General features: G+C 32.3%; 1 long non-coding RNA gene across 1 annotated transcript; it reads left to right on the forward strand.

Annotated features, from left to right (window-relative positions):
• The first annotated feature begins 833 nt into the window (after positions 1 to 833).
• Positions 834 to 10,574, forward strand: LOC127838392 (uncharacterized). Its single transcript, XR_008029799.1, has 2 exons — positions 834 to 5,489; positions 5,610 to 10,574. It is a non-coding gene; the product is annotated as an uncharacterized LOC127838392 (long non-coding RNA).
• Positions 10,575 to 12,134: the final 1,560 nt, after the last annotated feature.

The following is a 12,134-nucleotide window of genomic DNA, read 5'->3' on the forward strand; positions in this document are numbered from 1 at the left end:
CAAAACTATCCCAATTCAAAAACTCCAAACGATTGGAAAATCAGTTCTCTAAAATCACGCCCACAAAGATCTAAAACCCTATCAGACAAGTTATCAGGGCAATAATCCATATCTATCGGCTAATCAAGTTGCAGATCTTTCGACAATCATCACATAAACCAATTCATAGACTCCGTCCAACAAAATAATCAACAAATGTTGTAATTAGGCTTGTCACATGCAGCAATAACAGCTCATTATTTTTACTAAACAAAATGATTCTTGTCATAAATGTGTTGTATACAATGCCTGTGTTATTGTCGCCATTGTGTATAACACTGTCACATTAAATATCCAACCTTCACCTCTTCCAAACCTACAAGGGTAACATGCTCACCAACGCCTATGACAGTCTCCTTCAGCATTGTGAAAATAACATGGTCACACATCTAGAAACATTCCTCATTTCTCACTCGGTAAACATGTTTGTAAATCCTTTCACAATAACATACAGCTCTTAGAGCTGCTATTCCGGCCCTTCATGACTTTGATTTTTAGTTTCATGAAATTACATTAATTAATGTTCTTTTAAACATTTGTGATAATTAAGATACACGAAATGTCTTAAAATAAGTGAATATAAAATATATGTTCTGTTATTAAAATTATTTTCAAGTCGTATTTTAAATAATACATGAAATAAATGATCTAAATAACATATAAGATACTTTGAATAAAGGCAAGTTCATAATCATTCTTTTAATAATATTTTTTTTCAATATACTGAAATTTCTTTTAAAAATAATTATATATTATTAAAGTAGAATTTTACCGTATAGTATAATATAATACTATCTCGTTACTCAACATTGATATTGTAAATATCCTCGCCAATTGAATTGAAAAGGAATTTTAATATGCCCTATTACATACCCCTTTCCATACAAAAGAATAATATGCATTTTAGTGCAGTGCATTTGAACATTATTCCAAGCGTGGTTAATATTGTTTTTAATGTGTTGATGGTTTTCAATGGGTTGTTACGGTTACATAATTAACGCAATATAATTATTCTCAACACCTTTCTCAAACAATACAACATGTACCTAAAATGCACCTTTCTTATGTTGGCCACTGTCAAAGTAACCGATGATAATTGCGATCTTTAAATGACATAGTCACGCTTCATGTCAAAAGACATTAATTTTCACATGTTAAACGGTTTCTCCGATGGGTGAAGCAAATTGTGGAACATGTTGTTTGATGCTCTAAATTGGTTGGTAATTTAGAAATAACTTATATATTATGCAGATACTCCCCGTATCATCATACACGGGTCCCGTAAACCAAGATCCACGGCATATTTCTTTCAAATTATCTTTCACTGTCTCATCAAATTTCGTAATTGCCTGTTTGTTTCGTTTGTTTCCCATAACTGCAGTTAAATGAATGAATGACAGAGGCTTAATCACAAACAGTATTCTTTCTCATAGCCGTTAATCTGTTTAATAAGGGGCAATAAATCGCACAACTGTATCAATGCGCTGATTACCCCGTAGGCGCCCCTCTTACTGAGTGACTGCGATTCCCAATATGGCAGCGCGGCGAAAACAAAAGTAGAAACGTGCGATGCGTTGAAACAAACGGCGCTTTATACAATATCTACTTATCATATCTGCATAAAAATGGTATCAATATGCAGATAACAAAGTTGTCTTTTAATATAATTTAAAAACAAAAAAATGCATTTTATAGCCTTCAAATATAGTTAGACGCCTTAAGTAGATATAAGAATTTGCATTTTCTTTTAATATTTCAGGATCAAAAAAACGATGGTCGAAAGAGGAGGAGAGTGCTCTACGGGAAGCCTTTGACATTCAGATAAAAATGCAGAAAAACGTTTCAACAATGGAGATCAGGAAAGCACAGAAGTGTTATCCTGTGTTGCAAGACAGATCAGAAGCTGTTATTCGGACAAAAATAAACAACATCAAATTAGGAAAATACAAAAAAATATGAACTGAATTCAACCACTGCTAGATAAGGGTAATTTAAAAAAAAATAAAGCCATTGGTTTACAGTTGTATGATCATGAACATTTCTTGTGTCAGAATGCCGAAATTGATGAGTGAATTGGACTTTGCAAAGACATGTGTTTTTGAAATTATAAATGACTTTCACTGTTTAGTTTTCGCAGTGACCTTTGGAGGAAATTGCTTTTCCAATCAATAACTGGAGAACCGTTGGGCCAAGCTTTGTGAAACTTAATAGGAAGGTTTGTTTTTTTGTTGACCTCTATTGTTTTTAGGTGACTAGGTCAAAGGTCAAAGTGACCTTGTATGTTCAAACACTGTGAAAGAGTTGGGCCTAAGTTAAAGAAACATAGTGTAGTTGGCTGTGACCAGTAGATGGCACCTATGAATTATTCAAATAATATATTTTGGTCAAAACCAACACAAGACAAAAATGGAGTGTAGACGAAGTTGCTGAAATAAAGGAGTATTTTAAGACTTATTTGGATTCTGGCATAACACCTAGAAACAAAGAAGTACAGTTGGCCATGGCAAAAAGCAGGAAGAACAACGGCATTCTTTGGATGAGAAAAGCACATCTCATTATTAAGAAGATCAGCAACTTGAACAAAGACAAACGAAAAATGTCTGTTATCCATTGTTTCCATTCATAGGGTATCAACATTTACTGTGTTTTTATGCCCATCCGTGTCAGTGAAACATTTTTAGTTTCAAATTTGAAATACAAGCCACTTGAAGCATAGAAGGCTTAAGAAAAACAGCCATATGGACTAGCTTATATCCAGATTTGTTACACATTTTTTTTTATGCTTTTAATTTCTATAACATTTTAGTGTGCACTTAATTTTACTGTTTATGTATTGTCATTTGATATTGAGACATATTGGAAATTATAAACTTATTGTGAAAGGTAGACCTATCAGAAATTACACTATTTATGATAACATACAAAACACGCAATAATGCTTAAAAACAATAATCCTTTAACGAATTAATTTATATAATTTAAGATAATTTAAACTTTATATATAGAGAAAAATGGGTTAGTGTTGTTGACAACAACCGAATAAGTTAAGTTTTTGATGTTATTTACCAAATTTTTCAATTGCTTAAATATAATTTATTGTATAATATTCATTTAAAGTGACAAATCGTTTGATTCTTTCTTATAGCTGAACCTATGGTTCTGCAGTCAAGCACTGTTCCACTTAGCCATAGAGGATTGATTGAAATAGATTAAGAGTTAACACATTTATATTACTGATAAAAAAAATGCTCAAAATGTAAACAAACATGATATAAAAGCAGGCAGCTTTTTTTCTTTAAAAAATATAATTTATTGTATAATATTCATTTAAAGTGACAAATCGTTTGATTCTTTCTTATAGCTGAACCTATGGTTCTGCAGTCAAGCACTGTTCCACTTAACCAGGGAGGATTGATTGAAATAGATTAAGAGTTGACACATTTATATTACTGATAAAAAAATGCTCAAAATGTAAACAAAAATGATATAAAAGAAGACAGTTTTTTTTTATTCATTTTTTTTTTTTTTTTTTTTTCAAATTATTTGAATTTATACTGGGGGACATGTTTTGCCCTGTCTGTTGGTTTGTTTGTTTGTTGGCTTGTTTGCCATAACTTTTGCAATATTGAAGATATCAACTTGATATTTGGCATGCATGTGTATCTCATGGAGCTGCACATTTTGAGTGATGAAAGGTCAAAGGTCAAATATACGGTTAAAAGCGCTCATTAAATATACACTATAACTTCGTTAGAACTTCTTTCACATACTTAATATCTCATATGTAATGTATCTCATACAGCTGAACGTTTGAAATAGTGAATTGGTAACTTCAATGTCACCCATCTAGGTCAAAGGTCAAGTTCTTCTACAAACTCAAATACTTCAAATTTAATTACAGAACTTTCTGTGTCATTAATACTATAATAGGCATGATTTGTGTATCTGAACTCCATCACTAGTGTATCTTTTATCCCTATTATCAAGGCGTCTTTTATAACATTATACCATAATATCCACAGCCTGTTGGCATTTATTGTTTATAATGTATGTGACTTTAAAATTAACAAATTTCTAAATGTGAGCAATTTTTATGTCCATAACTGGTGTAACTTTGATGTCCATAACCTAAGTGACATATTCTAAGTAACGGTAATGTCCGTAAGTTGTGTGACTTAATTGTTCATAACCTAAGTGACTGTCATGTCCATAAATTGTGTGACTTTAATGTTAATAATCTATTCTAAGTAACAGTAATGTCCATAAGTTGTCTGACTGTAATGTCCGTAAGTTGTGTGACTTAATTGTTCATAACCTAAGTGACTGTCATGTCCATAAATTGTTGTGTGATTTTAATGTTAATAATCTATTCTAAGTAACAGTAATGTCCGTAAGTTGTGTGACTGTAATGTCCATAAGTTGTGTGACTTATTTGTTCATAACCTAAGTGACTGTCATGTCCATAAATTGTGTGACTGTAATTTTATTAAACTAAGTAACTGGCATGTCCATAACTTGTGTGACTTTAACATCCATAACCTAAGTGACTGTAATGTCATAAATTGTGTGACTTTAATGTTAATAATCTATTCTAAGTAACGGTAATGTCCATAAGTTGTGTGACTGTAATGTCCATAAGTTGTGTGACTGTAATGTCCGTAAGTTGTGTGACTTAATTGTTCATAACCTAAGTGACTGTCATGTCCATAAATTGTGTGACTTTAATGTTAATAATCTATTCTAAGTAACGGTAATGTCCGTAAGTTGTGTGACTTAAATGTTAATTATTTAAGTGACTGTCATGTCCATAAGTTGTGTGACTATTAATGTCTGTAAGTTGTTTGACTGTAATGTCTGGGGCAACAACTGCATTTAGTTGTTGAGTTACTAGTTAATTAATTATTAAGTACCCCAGGGCATGTATGGATTTGTGTTTTAAAACTTGGTATTGTATTTTGAAACAATGTTTATTGGAAATAGAGGGATTTTTATTTATTTTGTCGCACTGCTTTACTTACAAAAATGCCCAATTTTTTATGTGAAACAGCCTTTGAAAGAAAAATATAGCAAAAATTATTTAATTTTATTTCTGATAATGTAGTCAGTCCGTAGATGTCCCTTGACCAAATAAATGGTCCGCTATCTACTTTTGTAGCCTGTTGAACAGGTATCTGACTTAAGTTCTTTGTCCTTTTCTATTAAACCTGTATATCCATTTTTTACTACTTTGAGCACGAATAAGATGAATGTTTGTCCCCAGTTTATAGGTCAAGGTCACAGTGGACACTTTAAATTTGTGTATATTCCTTAAATGGATGTAGTAAAATTATATGTTCCTGCACGGCTTTATTTTGTTATATTTTGTTTTATTTTTGATATTGTAGTCGGTCAGTAGATGTCCCTTGACCAAATAAATGGTCCGCTATCTACTGTTGTAGCCTGTTTGACAGGTATCTGACTAAGTTTTGTATATACCTCAGGTTATTTTATTTTTGATATTGTAGTCGGTCAGTAGATGTCCCTTGACCAAATAAATGGTCTGCTATCTACTGTTGTAGCCTGTTTGACAGGTATCTGACTAAGTTTTGTTAACGCCCGTTTGAAAAAACGGACATATTATGTGATCACCCATGGGTGGGCGGCTTCCAGATCTCTGAGTATAACTCTTAAAGTATAAGAGCTTTTCACATGAAAATTCATATATGGATTGATTTCATTGAGAAGAAGTGCAGTGCACGAGAACCATAACTCTAGCTTGCTTAATTTCAGAATTATACCACATTTTAAATTTTCTTTTCTGAGTCATAACTTCATAACTATAAGGCCAATTAACATCAAACTTGGAATAAACGTAGGTTGTGGTGTATAGAAGTGCAGCCCACAAGAATCATAACTTTAGATTGCATAATTTTAGAAATATCCCCATTAATAATTTTGTTGGTATGCCTTTTTTCTTGGTTGCCTGTTTTTTATGTCCCCAGTCTATGCTGGGGGACATATTGTTTTTGCCCTGTCTGTTGGTTTGTTTGCACAAACTTTAACATTGGCCATAACTTTTGCAATATTGAAGATAGCAACTTGATATTTGGCATGTATGTGTATCTCATAGAGAATATTTCATTGAGTGTGACCTTCTTGGTGACCTTCAAAAAAAAGACAAGCATTGGGGCATTACGACTCTTGTTTCATCAAAAAAAAAAATTTGTTCAAGGTAACTACAATTAGTCCTCTACAACTTTCACATTTTATTTAGTTCAACAGTTCTATCACATTTTACAAGTTTTACATATTTTTGAGAAAAAAAGTAAAGCTGTGCTACTGTGGACATTCATTGTTTTACTCTTTTATTATTAATTAATGATCTTTAAGATTGGTATCTTCATTCCATTTTGGACATGGTCTGGTCAGTATTAGTATTATACATATGAATGTTAGAAGGTTCATATATCTATGTTTGCAATTACAAGATAAAAATGCAGATAATATTGCAGCCAAATTGTGTTACAATGTATTACTATCTGATGTGTTGTGTGTCATTGAATAGCATAATCCATGAGACATCTTGCACCCAAGCTGATCCAGGCAAATGCTGGTCATGCCCAAAGAATTTTATCTGCCATTGATTCTTAGAAGGTTTGTGCCCAGCACATCATCAGGCACATTGAATTTTTACCGTAATGTAACAATAATACATTGTTCTGGTTCTTACATAGTTTCAAATCGTGTATTACTGTATACAAAGTTCCCATTTTATGTCATGGGCACATGCAAGATGCACAGAGATGGCAATATTGATAGTCCAGCAATATCAGTAGATTTCTATATGAAATGTATATAAACAGAAATTTCATTTTCTTTTAATTTCATCATTTCTGGTCATATACCTATCGTTCATATTTCATTGGAAAGCTCTTGAAATTCTTAAGATGTCATAATTAAAAACTAAAAATGAGGTTAAACAAACAGACCATTTATTGTTCAATGTTCTTTTCAGTCAAATTATGGGAAAAAAATCATATAGTGTAACTTTTATGCTTATAATTTTCTGTAGACAATATTATATTGTAAAATATATTTATATCTAAAATGCAAAATGAATAACAGTTAAAATGATACCATTTTGAGCTCACCTGAGCACGAAGCTTTTAGGATCACCTTACGTCCGTTGTCCGTGGTGTGTCAACCTGCTTCAAATGACATCGCCTAAACTATGCCAATTTTGATAAAACTTTACAAGAATGATCATTGGGTGACCCTATACTAAAATTGCTTTATTTGTTCTGCTTTTGTTGCACAAGATGACTATCATTACTAAAAATAAAAAAAATCTTTAAGTGGCATATTCTTTTAAACCACTACGCCAAATTTGCCAAATAAGTTTACAGAAGTGATCCTTGGGTTATCCTTGACAAAATTGATTAAATCATTTCTTTATGATGCAAGAGATGGCAGTTGTCGCTAGAACATTATTGGATATTTTGACATGAACTAGTACACTAATTGTTCAGGTGAGTGTCTAAGGGCCATCGGGCCATCTTGTTAATATACCCTCTCAGAGCTGTTAACAATATTTTTTATATTTAGTTAAAAAATAACAGAAGCTATTAACATTTTCCCCCACTGTAATTGTAAACTATCAAAATGGCTGCCAGATTATTGTAAATAAGAACAATATAACTCTTATCAGATAGAAAAATTGGTGCTTTGAAAACTATATTGATATTTTATCTGTTTCTATGTATAGACGGCTTTGTAAATTTCATACAATGAGTAGTTGGTTTCCTATTGAACTATTACGCCATTTTGGCATAGAACGTAACCAAAGAATATGTACTTTGTGAAGTTGTTTAGGTGATGAGTTTCAGTACTGTTTCAGTCACTTTAAATCTACACGTAAAAAAATATTTATAAATATTTTAGAATTCATCCTCTTATAAAATGGAAAAGTTAATGAATACGTAATATACATCTGTACTTTTTCAAGTTAGTATTATTTTGTAAAATTGTTATGAATAATTTTATTCATTATAAATCATGTCATGGATTTTTAATTACATGTAAATCTTAGTATTGTGCTATAGTCATAATTCTTTTAACTACATTGTGAAAGTGTGACCTAGTGCTACTTTGACATAATATAATTGTTGTAATATCCTAAAATCTGTTGTAAGTTTTGTTGCTTGTTAATACAGTTCTACCGGTACTTGTTCTTGAGTTCATATTACTTTAGAAATTAATTATGTTAGATGTATGTGTTTACATCACACACAATTGTGATTCTACTGTATAATTATATAAGTAAATATGTCCAATCTAGAATCTGTTTTATACTGAGCTTTCATATTTGGTATGTAGCATTATCTAGAGGTCCGCTACCAAAGTTGTTCAAATTGTTCCTCTGGGGTCAAAATTGACTCCGCCCTGGGGGTCACAATTTTACATTGAATTATATAAGGAAAACTTTAAATGACTTGAACTGCTAATGGGATTTTGACCAAACTCAACAGAAATGGTCCCTGGGTAGTCCTCTACCAAAATTGTTCAAATGGTTCTGATTGGTTGCATAAGTACACATTGTCAAAAAAAAAAGGTTTTTAAAATGCAACTTTCAAAAATCTTCTTGTCTGAAACTACAAGACCCAGAGCTTTCATATTTGGTATATAGCATCCTCTAGAAGTCCTCTTCCAAATTTGGTTTAAGTTATGCCCCTAGGGTTAAAATTGACCCCGCACCGGGGGTCACAATTTTACATTGAATTATATAAGGAAAACTTTAAATGACTTCTTATCTTGAACCGTTAATGGGAATTTGAACAAACTCAACATTAACGGTCCCCTTACCACAATTGTTCAAATGGTTCTGATTGGTTGCATAAGTAGGTCAAGGGGTAAAAAAATAGGTTTTCTAAATGCAATTTTCAAAAATCTTCTTGTCTGAAACTACAAGTCCTAGAGCTTTCATATTAATTTCATGTATAACATCATCTAGAGGTCCTCTACCAGTATTTGGTGGACAACATTAGTGGTCCTCTGTAAATGGCTCCATTGTGACCTTTGACCTTTTCCTAAGGTGAGCGACCCAGGGCCCTTTGGGCCCTCTTGTTATTTTTCATTAAAGGGACTCTCTCAGACACGTGTAATTTGGGAGTAAATAAACGTTAAAAATTTGATATTCAACTTCCTCGTCACTATACCAAAGACCGCTTTCATTTTCCTTACTTATAAGTTACTAAAACCCCATGTTTTTGTTGCTTGGTGTGAAGTGAGCCTTCGCGCCAGTCTGTTCAACGTTGGGAAAGCCGGTTTATAAATAAACTGAGGAATTCTTTTTCGCGCGCCAAGCTATCACGTGACGTCTAAAAATAAACACTACACAGCAACATAGTAGCAAAGGGAAATAATCGTGCGCTTAGTTTGGGTGGAATTCTGAACATTTGATGTAGAAAATGCGAGTATTTTTTATTTTCCTTACCAAATTGACCAAGATTCAATAAATATTAATGTCTTCTCTATTTGTTTTTGTCATCGCTCGACCCATTTTCGTCTAACGCAAATAATGTATGCGACCATGCACATGTTCAGTAAACGTTTCCGAAGACCCACGTGACGATGGTATCTAAAAACACCACCTCTTATTCTAAGTTAAGATCGTTGTTTACAAAATAAACCCGTTTAAACGGTCTTACATATCTGCGATTTAAATGTTAATTTTCTTCTCTGTACAAATATGAGCAAGTTTGGAAAGCTGTCAATAATCTAGTTCTGTGTTACTTTAGAAATGTATGTTGTCGTGTTTATGGTAGAAGACAATTTATTTACAAAAAGTTAAAATCTCGATCTCTGAGAGAGTCTCTTTAACGAAAAACCGGAGAACAGTAGTAAAAATTATTTAAAATTTTGAGAAAAAGGCATTCATCGTTACCCCAAACCTTTATTATTATCAGCCATGTTTTTTTCATATCAGGGATGGTCTAAAACCCGTGGTGTCTGGAACTGTATATGTTCTGATTTTTTTACAAATAATGTTTTTTTGGGGGGGGCAGGTGGTTTTGGACAGGGGCGGGCGTGGATGAGAATCTAAAATATTTTTTTCTATTGCCTAACTGTAAAATAACATATCTTGAAAAATAAAATCCTGCAAATACTTTCTACCTGTTGTTCTGTTACATGTGTGTTGAACATTTCTGTGACTTGTTAAAATCCTATGGACAAATTTCTAGTCTAAATTAGCTTCTCAATTTAAATAACTTGTTCCTTCAAAATAGTGCATGGTTTGATATTGTACTATTTAAAATTTGAATTAATATTATCTCTAGTCCTGGCAAGTCTATGTTCTTTAAGTAAATTGAAATTAAAAGGTTTATTCATTTAAACATTTTGCAATGATTTCTGTTAGTTCACATCTTGTTAAAATGTTTTATACATGCATAGTTTATGCCTTGGTTAAATAAAATCTGAAATCTGTTGTGGGAAGTATCATACTATGTATTCGTGTTTCTGTTTGTAAAACGTTTAATAAAACTATTTAACATATACTGAAGTGTTTTATTTCTTTTTGTCGAAAACCAGGTCAAATCCTAGAAAAATCTTGTTAACACTCCGGAAGCCACCTTTTTGAATCAATCTAGATGAAACTTGGTATAAATGTATTTACAGAGACATGGATATTTATGTTTCTGGTATTTAAAATTCAATATGTGTCCGGTTTTAATTTGGGACATGCTTGGTTGGGGAAAAAGTAGATCACTAGGTTTAATATTATATTAAAAAAAACTTGTTAACACTTTAGTGGTCACATTCTTGCATCAATTGTCATAAAACTTGGTCAGAATGTTTGTCTGGACAATATGTAAGCCAAGTTCGATTTTGTGTCATGTGGGGTCAATGATTAGGTTGGCAAGTCAAGTGAAAGAGTAGATGTTGTTTTAGCCACCGCCAGACCCTGTTGTCTGGGTCAATGTAGGTCGCAGTGTCCGAAGGTATCTTATCATGTGATGCGGCTCGTATTTCTTGTGTTTCAATAACATTTCCGATACAGAGTTTTAGTTAACTCGTGATGGGAGACAAGTGGACTATAGGATTGCTTGAACCCGGCCTTCAATCGTCCGCCATGCCGTCCTAGTACACCGTATTAAGAGATTTTATAGATACTGTTAACATATGTATATATATCTAGATCTATATATTTGTTGGCTTCTGAAGACCCCCATTACAATTTATACATATATACTAAGTAAAGGGGCATTATATATAATTATATATTATTGTAAAGGGGCATTTTTATAGACTTGATATACACATTTGTGGGTTTCGATATACACATTTGCGGGTTTCCGACTCTGCCCCTCACCATGGTCTCATTCAGTGACCCCGTAAGTGAAGGTATGTGTGAATATATATATATATATATATATATATATATATATATATATATATATATAGAAAAATATATATACCATCGTCAATCACTTGTCCCTTGCGATGCAATAATCCATAAATCGGATTCATTCATTCGTTCGCCCGTTCGTTCGTTTATTCACCACATGTATCAAACCAATAATGCCATACAAACCATGTCTCTTTAGATAACATTCCACGGTACAAATTTCATATATTAATAATTAATAAAGTTTTATAAAAAAGTAAAACATATCGATACAAGTAATTACAAATTGTTCGGTAATTCAATATGATTGTCTATAGAAAAATATATGCAGAGTAACACATTTATATATGCATATTTTCAATTATTCTACTTAGTGAAACGGGTTTAATGTTGTTGTTGCTCTTTATTATAAATTAAAAAAAACTCATATTAACGCAACAGTCAAATAGTTATAGTTTTTAACGATTGATAATTTGTGATACTATTGAAATGTACATGACATAGACCGGCCATTTTTTACAAACTAGTTTCGGTAGCAACATGCATGACATTACGCATGCATTTAGGGAATCCTAGATGGAACCAGCAAACCCCAAACGTGATGTGTTGACGTGTCAATGCAATTTAAAAAAGCAGGAATGCCGAGCGGTCATAATTATATGAAATAAGCTTTCAAGTTTTGACGACCTGTGCATGCGCACACACGAAT

This window comes from Dreissena polymorpha, chromosome 7, assembly GCF_020536995.1.
Source record: "Dreissena polymorpha isolate Duluth1 chromosome 7, UMN_Dpol_1.0, whole genome shotgun sequence".
Taxonomy (NCBI): Eukaryota; Metazoa; Mollusca; class Bivalvia; order Myida; family Dreissenidae; genus Dreissena; species Dreissena polymorpha.